General features: G+C 36.4%; 1 long non-coding RNA gene across 3 annotated transcripts in view; it reads right to left on the minus strand.

The window, feature by feature from the left end:
• The window catches only part of LOC138224380 (uncharacterized), a 42,604-nt gene extending 33,781 nt beyond the window's left edge, over positions 1 to 8,823 (minus strand). Inside the window, exon 1 of one of the 3 annotated variants that reach the window (XR_011182857.1) lies at positions 8,752 to 8,823. This is a non-coding gene — a long non-coding RNA (uncharacterized lncRNA). The other 2 variants (XR_011182858.1, XR_011182859.1) reach the window with 2 other exon arrangements.
• Positions 8,824 to 16,211: the final 7,388 nt, after the last annotated feature.

The raw sequence follows: 16,211 nt of genomic DNA on the forward strand, positions 1-16,211 counted from the left end.
TTGAAATGGTCTTGAATAAAGCCTCCAGGAAATTGCCTTTTTTGGAATCATGGTGGGCTTTGTGCATACTGATGCTTAGGGGAAAGGTTTGTCATAGACCTCTTAGTAAAGATTCAATCTGTTTTGTTTTTTTGTTTGTTTCTGAATGGGCTGCAGTGAAAAACTGGGTATATTCTAGCATTGTAATGCATTAGCCTGGTTATACTTTAGTGCATTCTGAGGTAGAGAAAGAAATAATAAAAAAGCAAATGGATTCATTAGTTTTGGAGACCTCATTTGCTTCCATTTTTTATGGGCTTCTTATTTATGGACTTTTTATTCTTTGCTTAAACCATTTTCATCTTAAACGTTTGAGGATGTAGGCTGATCAGTGAAATAGCATTTTCAGTGACATTGAGAATAAAGAAGGACTTGGAATTCATCCTCCAAGGGTCCTCTGTCTGCTACTGCAATTAGACTAAGGTCAGGTGTTCTGTAAGCCTTACCATGCAGATTGTGCCTTTTTATCTTTTGCTGTAAACAATCTTTTATTATAAACAAGTATGCAAAAGGATTCAAGCTTGAATGATTGCTTAAATAATGACAAAAATGAGATCATTAAAATAACGTTGGCAATAAACAGTTCATGAAATTGGTACACCATGTTCTGTTTTCAGCTCAGACAGCTTGCTATTGATAAAAAATAGAGATAGCCTGGTTCATGAGTACAGTATGGGCTTTCAGTGTGTTGTATATGGTCTTTAATTACTGTACTGAACAGATCTAGCACAACATCTGTAAAAATATTAATTTATCATAACATTTGAATTTTCAATTAAAAATTATTTTCTTGTATTATTGACAATGCTGGGGTTTAATTCCTTAGCTGCATTGTAACAACATAAGAAAATATTCTGCAAAGCAGCCCAGCTTCTACAGTACATTTGAAAAGTGGGCTTTTTCTATATTCTTCTGGCAACCAGTATGATTGGCACTGAAGGTGGTGTGAACTGTATGAGCAAGTGGTGTTTGTAGCTGTAGCCTTCAGCTATTCTGTGAAATGCTCAGACTTTCAGAAATGACCCACTGTGGGGCATCTGAATCTCTTTTGTTCTTCTTGATTAATGAACTGCAAACATGTCTATTGTCAGCTTCTATAATTCAATAAATTGAGTGTTGACTCTTTTTGACCATACAGAGAAAATATTTTTCACCAAATCATCTTATTAGCGAGGTCTGGTTGGTCGTACATATGAAAAATGTCAAGTCAGGTGTGGTGCACAACCGATCAATCAATGGGGAGATCCATGTATGGTGCTGAGCTTGCTACACAGGTCCACACCTGTGATCAGGAATTGATCAGGAATCAGTTTACATGGCACTACACTAATGGCATCCTGGGACCTTGGTCCCCTTCTTGTGGGCTCATCTTGATGAGAGAATTCACGCTTGCTGCATGTATAGTAGTGTCTTGTGAAAAAATGTACTGTTTGGATGCCTTGCACACCAGACTTGAGACACACTGAGCATTCACAGGACTCGGTATTAAATTATTCAAACAAACCTCATCCTGTGTAAGGGGCCAAGTTTTTTTCTCAAACAGCCAAATATATAAAGGAGCATTTCGAAGTGTGGTGTTAAAATTGACCATATAATTTTTAAAATTCAGCAGCCATCTGCACTCAACTAATTAGAGATCGGCATTTTAATTAGCGAACTATCCCTTTCTAGGAAAATAATTTCCATAAGAACACAAGCCAAGCCACTATTATACAGATCGAACAACACTCAGAAATATGAATATTTTAGTTATGAACTTATTAGCTTTTAAAACACTTAAAATTGCCTAAACATTAATTTGCAATCTGAGTGGAGATACTTGTAATTTTTTGTAATCTAAAATATCCATAAAGTATTCAATTAACCTTTCCATAATATCTCCTAAATTGAAGAGAAATACAGGTTTTTAAAGTTTTCCAAAATAATTCTAACAACCCACATGAAGCAATTATAAAGATTAAACAGTCTTGACTCTCTGAAGAGGGAGATCCTTTCAGGTAAAATTATAATTGTAGAAAAATAGGAACTCCTGAAATCTCTTTGCTGCAGGGCCAGTCTGCCAGTACAATTTATGCTCTTGACCACTGAGTCTCTTAATGAATGCCAGTACTTTCTTTTTCAGTGATGCCTTTACACTTGATACACCTTCCTGGCTGTAATGCCTGATTAGATAAATGGTCTAGTCTAGTAATGTTAAAGCCAAACCCTGTTATTTACCACTTAACCCTGCCCAAGCTCAACTTGAAACCCCCTTTCATCAAAGATCAGAAAACGAGCCATGTTCGGTGTGTTACACCTTACCCACTGACTTTCAGACCACTGAGTGCGTAGTCTATACAAATATCACAAATTGGTCTATGCTTTTGCTTGTAATGTCTGGTATTTAAATTCTAAAAGAGTTATCATGTGTATGACAAAAATCTCAATAGAAACTGTAAAGTTTAAGCAATAAAGGGCCCCATAATGCCAAGTACCACAAATATGAGGCGGAAGGAAGTTTGATTTAGTTTACTGAATCATTATTTTAAAATGTAGGCAAGAATCTCAACAGCCATCCGTTTACTGTAATATTCAATCACACAGCAAGTTCTTCCTGTTCTATGGTACCTATTAAACAGGAAAGAGAAATCCAGGTTTCTGCTGCTAACTGAACAGTGATGTGGTACTCAAGAGCTCTGCTGTTTGTGTGTTCTTCTCTGTTGACGAGTTGAGTCACTCCTCTAATTTTTAGAGTGCATGTTTTTCTTTACTTTAAGACAGAAAAAAAACCTCGATTCATTTGTTCTGAGAAGCAGAAGAATTGAAACCGGAAAGTCCAAAAATCACTCGATCTTGAACATTTTCTGCCTATTTGGTTTCAATGTGCTAGAGATACAATCCCTTTGTCTTCTTCATGCATACTGTTGTCTTCGCCTTTCTGCGGCAGCTGTAAATGGTAGAATGGTTGAATCCAGGAAATGGATGACTTTTCCTCCCATGTGTCTTTACTTTTTTTAACCATCGGTAATTTTAATATTTGCGTTGACTTCTATACTCAGACATTCCCATCAATGGTGTCTTTGGAATATAATTCACTCTTGGTGTCCATCCCATCCAATATACCTGTTAAAGGTGATTTCTTCTTTGTTCCTAGCAGTGGAGTTTGCCATCCTATACGATTCGATCCCTATGCCTTTAAGCCAAGGTAAATACAAGATCCTGACATTCCTGTCTTCTGATGTTAGCATCAATTATCAGCCAGTCATTACATGATATACAAGATGAGAAAAATGGATGCCTTGTCAGTTCAGAGTTCTTTCTCATCAGTGAAGTCTAAACTGATCAATTCCTTCAGCTGCTTTGCTTTGACAGATACTTTTCTGCTTCAATGACTGAGATTTTAATGAGACTTTTTATTAGTCCTATTAAAGTTGTTATTTTTGTGAAAGTTATATTTAGCTGGAAAACAATCTTCATTAAACAGTTTACATTTTTTTACATGCTGCATGACGGCCGATTAAAATTAAGATCTTCCATCTTTTGATTTGTTTTTTGGAGATACGTTTTATTGAAATTCTAATTTGTTACTGTAAATACCAAAAATGTATTACTAAATATTAGGAAAGAGAAGTTGATTATATTTGTGCCTACAGAATTAAACAGTAGGATTGCATGATTTTAAACCAGAAAAGGCCGTTTGACCCACCTAATATTTGCTAGTAGCTAATTAATCTGAGATTTAATTTCTTCAAAGAAGCTGATACTGTAGGTTCAACTACATTGCTGGATAGCATGTTCCATACTCCACAAACCCTACTTGTAAGGTACTACACCATTTTCATGGTTTATACTTTCTGTACTTGAGATCATCTGTGAACCTGACTAGTTTATTAACTGTACTAGAATTCAATCACCGTCTTAAATTGGGAAGAGCGGTAGTATTCTAAATCGTCCCCCAGAGAAGAATGGAATAGCTATGTTCCAATGTACTGAAATAGTTGACCTGTACATTTCTTTTCTAGTTAAAGGTGTTATTAATAAAATGACATTTTTAAATTGAGAGTCCACTTTTAAGTCTGAAAATTATATTTAAGTATAATAAAAAATATCAAATAATGTTCAGTGCAGTGTCTTTAACATTGTCAGCACATGTAAGGATGAACATAAAGGAGTTTTCATTCAGAAAGAAACCTTGAATGCAGCTGCTTTTTTTTGGAACCCATTCTACTCATTCTTTAACATCGCTTATGAAAATAAGCTTCCATCTGATGGTTTGTTCTTTTTATGGCCACCCAAATCTGGAACTGTTAACTGCCAGTCGTGTCACTGTACCATTATACTCCTTGCAAAATGACACCAGAGATGGATAATGCACATTTGCCAAGAAGACCTGAAATATGGGCAAAACAATTGTTGTGCCTCTCACTAAGAAAAGGATAGGTCTGCTCTGACAGTGCAGCGCCAGTCTCCAGTCAGAGGCCTTCACTGGCTGAGATGCTTAAGATTTCCACTCCTCTTCTTGGTTTCCTTTCTCAAGATGGTCAAATATACAGAAATTAAGTTAACAATCTTTAAAATTAGAGTCAACTTGTGGGTTTTAAATCACTTTCAAATCATCAAACTTTTAAAATCTGATATGGGCTGGGAGGCTTCCATAGATGGGACAGAAAGCAGTTTCCCAGTGTCTGAAGCCTCGTACCGGAGACCAAAAGCCCAAAGAGTGCAAATGACACATAGGTGTATATAGAGTATCAGTTCACTGATGTAGTCTGGTGCCAAACTCTGCCAAGCTGTTAAAGCACTTAAACTTATTTGGAAATTCATAGGGAGCCAGTGCCACAGAGGCAAGAACAGGTGATCTATGCTCATGTATTTTAATTTCTGATAAAAGTCCAAGCAGCTAAGTTCAGAACATGTGGATACACTAGCACGCATGGCATTGCAATCAAAACTCTGAAAAAAAAGCACTCTTTAGCTTTTCTGCATCAGATTGGGAGAGGTGTAAGGATATGTGCTAAATATATGAAAACAGATGCCTTCAAAGCACTCCATTATGCGTTACTACTTATGAGTTGTTTCAATTGATGATATCCTGTACAGTGCTATAGTTTGCTCATATTACTTACTTATTACTGCTGGAACACATTGGCTAAGTAATTATTGCCCATTCTGTTGCTGAGATAGACTGTGCACGCATTATCCTCTGAGGCACTGCTGATATTTGCTCAAGGATTATGGAACATCTGGCAAGCTTCCAAGAACAGCTAGAGATGTGGAAAACTCTTCCCTGTGGTGTTCAATTGTTATTGTCCTCATCATACTGCTTGCTGTGAGTAAGTAGTGAAAAGGGGGAATTGGGTAAACTGCACATGTATAATAAAAAACATACATTTCAAAATAAGTGAATTAATCTAAAAGTGAATGTTGCTTCATGATCGAGAAATAAGGTACTTTGGTCACCAGTGGAAATCAGGAGGATTTGCATTTAGAACTGATGATGAAAAACACAATACCCAAAAGAGGGGTTGTACAGTATGGGGAGCAAACGTGGTTGGGTGATTTCAATGGATTCAGGGATTGGTCTATTAAATGTTACGATTCAATGATGTCTGAATATCCAGGGCTGGGTTGGCTCCTTGCACTGCCCTGAATGGCTGAGTTCTTAGAAAAAAAGATTAGAGCTAAACTAGAAAAAACAAAGGCTGTTTGGTGATTAAATTAGAAGTGCAACGCTGATCTCAGAATGGTCAATTTAGACAGATCTCTTATGCTTACACAGTGCTAGAACAGAGTATTGCACATAATAAGGTGAATTTTCTCACCAGGAGCCGGAATAACGAGAGATGTATAGATGAGAACAGTTTATAAAAGATGAACGCACTTAACTATTCTTAGTCATCATAGGCAATACAATTTTCTCACTGCATTTTTCCTGTTTGAATGTAATCATTCGTCATATGCTTTTATTGCTTCTTTTTTTCCCCATTAACCTTATTTTTAAGTTTCTGTTTTTAAATAGTTTCCAGGGCATCAATGAGTAGCCAAATATATACTGCATGTAATCATTATTCAAACGATCTGTCAAAGCTTTGTTGTTGCTTAGATACTGTATTTATAGTTTTGAATTCTTCTGATCACATAGTCCTCAGACCTTCTACTGTATGTTTCAGCCCCCAGGATTTGTTTTTCCTTATCATGGGCTTATTTAACACTTAACTGAACAGATTTCATAATTAGCTCTTTTATAACCAACTTTCTAATCTCAATAGAAAGATAATGGTGTACTGCAGGAGTGCTTTTGGCAGCGGTGTTTGCAAAAGTATTGTATGCCCATAACCTTGTTGCGCCCTTGTGGCAGTCTTATCCTCTTGGGTTACCAGTCAACTGGACAGGTGCAAATCACACCATTTCCAAGACTTCCATGCCAATCAACCTTGGTTTTGCATGGTCCTCTTGTACAAGATTCATTAATGCAGTCTAAGAAATGCTAAAACTGTGGAATACTTTGCCTCCGACTGCAGAGATTGGACTTCCAATCCAATTTTTAAACAGAGAAAAACTTTTAAAGAATGAATAACATTGCAATTTCTATATGAAATCTGCAAATTTCCTTCAATGGATGACCACAATGTCATAGCCATGAGAAATATATACAGTAGATTTATTTTATCTAATTTCTTAGATACTGGTCATTTATAAGCGCACATGAGTCTTTATCTGTTTTCATTCGTAGTAGCAAGTTAAATCTCTAGGTCTGTGTGTTTACTGATGCTTTGCTGTTCACAACTAATGCTACTTGCTTATTAGAGAGAAAGTATTGGAGGACGATGGTCCTATTATCCTGGCTGGATATAATGAACTTGTAACAATAACTAAAGATGTTTTGCGTCATATCTCTTCGAGAGGATGAAATATATTGGCAGTGCACCATGAAGTACTTTTCAAATGTAATACGTAAATGGACTACAAGTAAGGCAAAAATGAGTTTATTGTATGAAGGATCACTTCTGCAGATGGTATAACACCCACTCACTGTGCTATACTTGTCTCACTGGAGGCTACAATAACATGTGTGCTACTGCACAGAAAAACAGAATGAAGGAGAAAGTTGAATATGTAACATAACAAAACCATGGTATTTAATTTTTAAAATTCTAAAAGCCATCAAAATATATAGCAATGCATTTTAGGGACAGATTGACTTATAAGTAAGTGAAACATACCGTGTTAAATGGAGTTCCATGATAAAACTTTAGGAGAAAGATTTAACCACAATTTTGATCAATCTTTTGCTTGCTAGAACACAAAAAAATCAATTAATTCAATGAGTTTATTCAACAATACTACAATGAGGAGGTTTGGCCGCATCTTGTAACCTGTTAGGATTAACCTGCACTGGCAGATGTGGTCAAGAAGAATCTTCCCCCCCCGTAAATCCAGTGTTTGAATTTGTTACAACAGATGCATATTTAAAGGATAAAAGAAATGATTTTTTTGCTGACTTTAATATTGCTGCAGAAATGAAACTGAATTATGTGATGTGCTGTAAGTGCATAAACTATATTTGTTTTGTTCTGTACTGGCTTCCAAATATGATGGTATCAGCAGTATTGTATTCAGGGTATGAAATGCTGATGTATCTTGTTTTATTTTGACACCTCGTATATTAGTGAAACTGTACTGTATAACCTGAGCTGCTATTCTTTTTGAGAGGCACAATAGAGGAGAGGGACAGTGTGTATAAATCAGTTAAGGGATTTTACAAAAAAAAAACACGGGAGAGTACAAGGATAAATACGTACTTTCATTTTTATATTGCAAATATTAAAAATAACAGCTTAATGAAAAAAATGGTAATTGCCTTTTATTTAAAAAATGTATTGTGTGAAATATCCACACAGTTGAGGTCTAAACATATTGCAGTCTGAATTGACCATATTGAGTTACACAAATGTAAAAGCTTTTTAAATCTTTATTGTAAGTCAAAGTGAATGAAAAATCTGTTTGTAGTGAGTTCCCTTCAATATTACTTATGACAGACAATTTTACTGCCTGTATGGTAAATTACACATGGAATGGCATACTCATCAAACTTTTCACTTAAAGGAAAATATTCTAACCTAACTACAAATCACTTTTATATTTAATAGCTGTGACAAATCCAGGTACTGTTGTTCAGCAGTTTAATGGATCACTTTCCTAATCAGTTTTTCATTTGCCATACATCACATTTTAAAAGTGAAAATTAATTAACTGCTAGGTAGAATTAACAAAGACTTTACATTATTTTAAATCACATTTACGTAAAACAATTAGAAACACTCATTTGCACGTCGATTACAACCAATTATGCATATGGGTGACAAAAAAGCGACTTGCAGATGCAGTATTTTGTTGTTGAAAAGTATGTTTAGTCAACTAGGTCACTGGAGACCGTTTCCAGATCACCTGGCACTCGTGAGGTAGCCACATGTACACACACATACGCAAACGTAAACATTTCACTATCCAAACAAGGGCGATAAATCTGGTTTCAAACGTAAACAACCTTTACCTGGTCTGGAATTCCGGGGATAACTTTGCTTGGTCTTTGGGCGCAACACACAGAGTAAAGGAAGTTTGTTCACGTATGGTCAAAATTAAACATTAACTGAACCCAAACACCCGTTTTTCTTTGTTCTATAAGTGAAATGAACTAAATTGGTGTTCAACTCACGTGTTTCGGATAAATACCTTGTTTTGATTTCTCCCCGGCAAAATGGTTTCTCCCGCAACTTGTAGGACCCAAACCTTGCCATGGCAACAGGGGCTGGCTTAGTAGTGCCTGTTTCAGGGTTGCGCATGCGTGGATCGATTTGTAAGAACATACCATTTAGAGGGGGTAGTATCCTCTTACAAATATGTACGTACATAAAAGGACATAAAATTGACTTCATAAAATTGAAATAGATTTGGTTAATAATATGTTATTTTTTAATTGTGTACTCACTGGTGAAAGGTGTATATCAGAATTCTGATAATTTATTTTATAGAATTATTTTTGCTTTATAGTGGAATATTCTAGGAGGAGGAGTTTAACCTAGAAAAGGAGCTCTTCAAGATAGGAGAATAGAGATAGGAGGAAGTTGGTCATAGAATATAATGGTAGCTGCCTACAATAATCTGTTTTTTCAATCAATCAATCAATCAATCAATCAATCAATCAATCAATCAATCAATCAATCAATCAATCAATCAATTAATGTATATATTATTGTACTATAGTTTTGTGTTTTTCCCTCTTGGTTCTTTTGTATTTTTCACTTTGTTTTTTGGGTGTGGACTACGCTGTTAAACTTTTGAAGGATGAGACTGTGACACTTGGACCTCTCCAATAAATGATTTAATATTTTATAAGGCTTCTATTAGACATACCATAATATAAATGCAATGTTCATCCAAAAATAATTAAAATGCAAAGGATATATTCATACTCTAAACTAGTTGTATGACCTATCTGTTGTGTCTCAATCCGATAAAAGCCGGCTTGCAATGAATGTGACATGGATGCCTCTTCGTGTAAAATCAGCTCTTGTTACACTCATTAATCTGTATTTATTTACTGATACTGGACCTGTTTAGCTGTTGTAATTGCAATCTCATTTAAAAGCAGCAAAAAAGCCAAGACTTCTACTCACTGCTCTATTTCGAATTGATTTTTTCCTGAGGTTTTCATACTGCTGTAGTAAACTGTAGAGTGTTCACTGATAAAGATGCCCATTAAGTCTAAGGAAATGGCAGTGCTGAAGTTGCATTTTTAACTTATTGGCCTAGAACAATGCAGCTCTGGGATCAGTCAGCCTGGGCTCTCAGTGAAACAGTGGCTCCTGCAGCTCCCCAGATACCTGCAGACCTAGGAGCACATCTATCACTGCTGTCACCTTTCTAATCAGCACAGCCTCTCCTGTGAGGCACTGGAGAACACGTGTAGCCATCTTCTTTCTCTCTACAGCACAGTTACTGGTCCTCGAATAAAGAGACAACTGCTAGTTCCAGGTTGGGTGGATATAAAATGAAAATGTAAAAACAAGGGTTAAGGCCATATTACTGGTTATTTTAAATAAAATACTTCTAGCCAACTCTACCAAGCCAAATTACTCTTGGCCAGCTAGAGGCATCTTTTCCACAGTCTACAAGGTCAGATCATCACTCAACTGCATCAATGAATTCCTGGTGTTAGTGCTCAATCTTTCATGAAGACTTAAACCAAATGATTAGTTGTTTTGCGTCATTCTGTAGGATTGGTGGAAACTGGTATATTGATACTAAAAATACTAAAACTACTATAAAGATCAGCAAAGTAAAACACCTGAATGTATCAATCAAATAGATAGATACTGTAGATAATACTTTATTAATCCCGTAGGGAAATTGATTAAACAAATACAAATATTGTTAAAAAGTGACAAGGCTGCAGGATTCTGATCAGATGCTCTTTTCATCCACCTTTGAAGAACTTCTTAATTCTGAATTGGCCAGGGCTTACTTTGCAGTGAGACAATCCTTTTACTGCTACTTCAAGTGAAAATGCCTTGATAACTAAGTTGACAAAACTGATACGTTTGTCACAAAAATGCTGAAACTTCATGCTTTTATGTCAAATCTTTTATGAAGTTTGCTCTTCTCTTTTTTGAACCTGTGCTGTCTGGCATGTGTATCATGTATCAACTTCTACTTGACCAGAAGATGGACATCCACTTAAAAACTATCCACTTCAACCAGTAGCAAACAGCTTTGTACAATGTAGCATGCTTGTACCATCACAGCATCACTTAATCAGGTTTTTTGTCTTTATTCACAAGTGCTTGATAAACTTTCTTCTTATCTTGTAACGAAGGTTTGTATTTTACAAAGACTTTCTGCAGGGATGTACTAATTAGTTCTAAATCATTAGTAATATCTTTCTAGCATTTACATAGAACATTTAATGAAATTTCCCTGCTGCCTGTTGAATCACTAATTAAGGTTGTAAAGCTGGAGACCAGAAAGATAAAACCCATTTTCATTAACTGCAAATTGGTGGTACTGACTTCCTTATTGGGCACCAGAGAGGAATTGTAAAACAAAGGTTTACTGATGAAGATTTTACCCAGCTGTAACGTGGTGAATTTCCCATTTTTCCAATTCTTTTTAGACAGAATAGAAACATTACTGAGTCTTTTCCTAACTAATACCTACAGTAGATATCTAATATACATCATATTAATGCTACATTAAGTAAATTAGTCTCATTCTCATTGTAAGTCCTCCTGCTAAATGCAGACTTTCTCAATGTATTTCACAAATGTTTGTTTGAGATATCCAAATTTCTTGACATCTGTCTTCCATTTTCCAGGAAGTCTTCAGCTGAATTGAATCTTGCCCCTGGAGATCCCTTCTTGTTCAGCTGTGGTCCATTCTTAATATTCCACACATATGATAATGTCACAGACTCTTCACATTTAAAAGACACTTTAAAAAGATTGGATGAGATCCTTGGATCAATTAACAGTCAATTGTAGTGTCTGGCAGACAAGACAAGACAAGCTACAGTAAATGGCCAGATGACTTCCTTCAATAAGAATGTATATAATGTTTCTTGAACTAATGTCACATGCTATGATGGACTAAATGACTAATGTTGAAGTGCTATGGACCAAAGCTGGTGTAATGGTCAGCAAAGCAAAGTACGGTATTTGGGTTGCTTTAGTATAAATACCAAGATGTATAGTGTAAATGTAAGCCACTTTGCATAGGGCATCAGCCAGATTAATTAAGTAATGGAGATGATAGCAATTCCAAAGCTGCTTTATGTGAAAATGTTTTTCATCTGGAATACACAGCTGTCCTACTTTAGTGGGACATAAAGCTTTTACTGTATTTTCTACTCAATAAATCAATGTGAAAACCATTTTAGGTCTGAAAAGAGTGGAAGTTATGCTTGTATTTTCACATATGGTGCAGTAGTTACAATAAAATCTGCTTTATTTTTATTAATATTGCAATAATCTATATTTGACATGTTTCCACTCTATCAAAAACAATTCTTAAACCTGTAGTATGTAAGTGTTATGGGTTCTTTATTTCTACTATGTGTAGCATATTGCTGATTCCTTATCCTTTTTTGGACTGTGAATAAAATCATACCGGGGGAATGTGATATCTTTTTGCATACTTTCTTGAAATTGCATTGTGTGTGATTCAAACTACTGTATAGCTCATGATTACCTTTCGCATATGATATATTGTATAAATGCAAAGCACATACATGTATGCAGAAATTGTTGGGCCAGCGTGATTAATTATACAGGCTGGTGGTTTGTACTATAGGTTCCAGGGAGATATGATCAGTACAGCCTGCTGGGGTTCTTAGTGAGCACTCAAATCCAGGATGCCTCTGAATGTACTGTATGATGTAACCTTACTCTTATCAAATTGATAGTTGGGCCTGTGTGATTAGTTATAACATTGACAATGAAGAGCCGATATCGAATAAACAGTCTGGGCAAAATAATTACAATGTTTTTCTTTTGTATCCTGTGTCACTATTTACTGTATGTTTACAGTAATGTCATGTGTGAAAGCATTCCATGAACCTGATCAGATCTCTCCACAAAACACAAATATTTAAATACTTAAGGGATGTTATTATGACTTTAGGGATGTTATTATATGTTGCAGTTATCAATGTCTTTGATCAGCTTTGATCAACACTTTAGTTGTTAAATACGTGTTCCTTTAATGTAGTCATTACGGAAATGCTATTGGGATTGCAGCTGACAAAATAAACAGATGAGCTGTGATGCATTGCTGACGAAGTGGTGGAGTGACTGGCCTTGAGTTTTTCATCCAGCTGGATTGTAAATACTTCAATTTTCTGTTTCATTAGTAAGCTCCAGAGCTGGTAGTGCCATCATGACAAATGCATGATGTTTTTCACTGAGCCGCCAAAACGGGGAATAGCTAAAGTGCACATTTTTCTTAAAGTAGGGATTTAGAATGGTGTAACATCTAGTGACATACTTCAACAAACCATAAGACCTCATCTGGAGTCCCACTCTGGTTCAATTACAGATTATATTTTTCAGACCTGCCTTGCACAAAATTCTTGCGGAAGCATTTCTGAGGAAAGTCCACCATGCAGGAAACTGTGCCTGAAGCAATCGGTATCCATTAACTGGTATACCATACAAAAGTAACCCATTTTACTTAGTACCCTCATTATGAAAGTTCAGTAAAAATTCAGTGCTGGACTGCTTTACTGTATTCTTGTAAAATGGGCAAGGGTGAATATGCAAACCAGAAAAGACTTGAATTTGTAATCCAGTGCTCTCTCCCAGCAGCTGAACACAATCTGTGACAAAGCTCAAAGAAACTTTTCAGGGCGACCCCCCCTTCAGTTCAAAGTGTCCACGATTTAGGTTGAAACGTTCCTCAATATGTCTCCTGCCTACTATCTTCGTCATACTTCAGTGCACTTTTGCAAGGAGTAAGCAGCTTTGGACAGACTGCAGTATTCCTGCACTTCTTTGAGTTACTGGTGCATTTCTCTCTAAAACACGGGATCAAGGGGTCAGTTACAGGTTTACGATGCCGCTTTTCTTTGTTCCTGTGTTTCCAGGGCTTTTTTTTTAAGTTCCACTAACAGACATCTACTGTACTCTGCGACTCAACCAAGCTAAAACAGGGAATGTCTCAGGAATGAAGCCTGAAAGGGGCTCTATTTCCTTCCAGTGAAAGAACTGCTTGAATTCTGGCCACTGCGTCATTGGACATTTTTTTACAGCTTGCAAAACATTTGGTTGGCAGGTCCCAGTCTTGAAGCCATTAAAAAGAATAGCTTTCTTTTTCCTGTGGGGAAACAGCTTTATCCACCTTTTAACTCCATCCGGTTAACAATTGTCTGGATGTTGGCAGGAAATTATAAAGTTCTCACATCCAATTGTGTTCCTTTCCAGGTCCAGATTTCTTGAAAAGCTGGCATTTGCAAGCAGAATCTGCTAGAATGTGACTCATCGCCAGTCACAAAGCAGATGAGGAGATATGAAAGTCACTTGCTTGTTCCTCGTTCCAGCTGCACAAATCACACTTGACGTACTTCACACCAAAGATATTTTACCACCTTCAGTCAGCCTGCTTTGTGCTAACCTGTAGTATCTGATTTTCTTCCCACAGCTTAGGCATCATCCTATCATTATATGCTTGAGGGAAGATGAAACTTCCAGGTGAGTCAAATGTCATCCATGTGCTCTAATCTGATTTGAACGTTCCAATGCGAAGGGCTGCTTCCTCTGTTGAACCTTTCCCAGTGCCTCAAAATGTGAAAGGAAGACTTCTTATACTTTTTATCATAATTTTCCTAGTGAAGATGTTCAAAGCCTATACATTCAGCGGTGCTCTTAAAAGAGAAATAATGCGGGGAGTTTCTCAGTGGCTTATGCAGTACATACACTTAGTATGAGTGTCGCTTTGAGTTGTGATGGGCTACAGCTGACAGAGCACCAACAGAGTAGCATTAGAATTAGTTTGCCAGTGCCCTCTTCAACGTCTGGCAAACAGTATCTCCAGGTTCATCCCAGCCACCTTCAGGCTCGCAATGACATCAGTGAAGGATGTACAGTACTGCTCCTCTAATCAGTATCAAAACCCCTGTCAAGTACTAAGAGCCTGCAACCAGTCAAAAGATCATCTCAATAGGTGAGAGGGTTGGGGTAGCTTTTATGCCCACCTGTATTTTGCCTGTACAGTACAGAAAATTAAAGATAATGTAGGTAAGAAATTGTTAAAGGACTAACATAGAGTTGGGGCTGGTAGGATCTCTAAAAGAATAAAGATTTTATATTCAATATTTAACATTGTTGGACATGATGATCTTTCAGTCACAGCTGCTTTGGTAACTTAGTGGGCAAGTTGTTGCTTTTCAGTTTTATCTAAAGCCTTTCTTTGAGGGGTACTACGACCTTAATGTTTCAAATGCTTATTTCACACATGTGGCAAGAATTAGGTTATGATATCTTAAACCTCCCAGCCTGCTCATGGTCCTGCAGAATGGGCATGGAACAAAGCTTGAAACAGACTGGTCGAAAACTGCACCAGCTTTCTCTGCATTATTACTAATGCCTTTTTCTGCTGTGACAAAGCCATTGAGACAACCATATCCTCACTCAAAGAAATCTAGTTTTAGTATGGTTTTATCATTTAATGGACTGTCTCCAAATACCATAACAACATGAAGTTCTTGTTGCTCAGTTTTCCAAAAGAAAATTTAACAACTTTTAAAAAGCCGTTTAAAATGCACACACTTTTGCAAAACAAAATGCAAACACTTTTGTGTTTTTGCAAGACAAAATATTTTCAAGGGGAAGTTAAAGTAGTTCAAAGGTTCAAATGCAAGACCTTATTTAGATGTTGTAGGACTTTTGAATCCAAGGTTTACTGTGTTGCTAATGCACTAGGGATGAAACGAGGAGTAGTATGTAGAAATCAGGACTCCAAAATGGAAAGTTGGAGCAGTCTGTGAAAAAGTATCTTGCTCTGTACAACAGAGTGTCAACAATAAGGAGATAGTCCACCCAGCAGCATACATAGGTACCAGCATTTCAAAGGATTCTCTTGGTTCATGTGCTTTCCCAATAACTAGTACATGTTCAGTCTGATGAAGCTGCAAGCTTGAGTATATATTTCAGGCAGTTAGACTGAAGCAGAACAGCATGTTTTTTGCAAATGGTATCATAATTTACTCTTAATCAATCTGTTGTAAAAAATCTGTAGTGTCAGATTCATACTCTTTTGGAAAAAAAATAGTCAAAGGGTAAATATGGATTATTCAAACTCCTGAATGGATAACTGGGGTCATACAGGTATTCCCTAACACTATAGTAGAGGAAAGTCAAAGATCTTGCTCTGCTAGAAGAGCTGCCTTGAAGTGAAAGTGATAAATACTAGAATGGGGATGAAAGATGTGTTTAATTAGATAATAAAATACTGTTTTCTTTTCAAGATGAATACATTTTACATGATAATTATTACTCTTTGAGATGCTAAAATGATGTAGGTGGATTGCAATTAAAATGTAAAATGGTGAAATGAAACAATTGAAGAGAAGCAGAGCAATTTATTGATTTTTCATTTTCTTTTAACTTATCTAAAAACACATCTTTGTGCTCCTACGACTA

This window comes from Lepisosteus oculatus, chromosome 20 (assembly GCF_040954835.1).
Source record: "Lepisosteus oculatus isolate fLepOcu1 chromosome 20, fLepOcu1.hap2, whole genome shotgun sequence".
In the NCBI taxonomy this organism is placed as follows: Eukaryota; Metazoa; Chordata; class Actinopteri; order Semionotiformes; family Lepisosteidae; genus Lepisosteus; species Lepisosteus oculatus.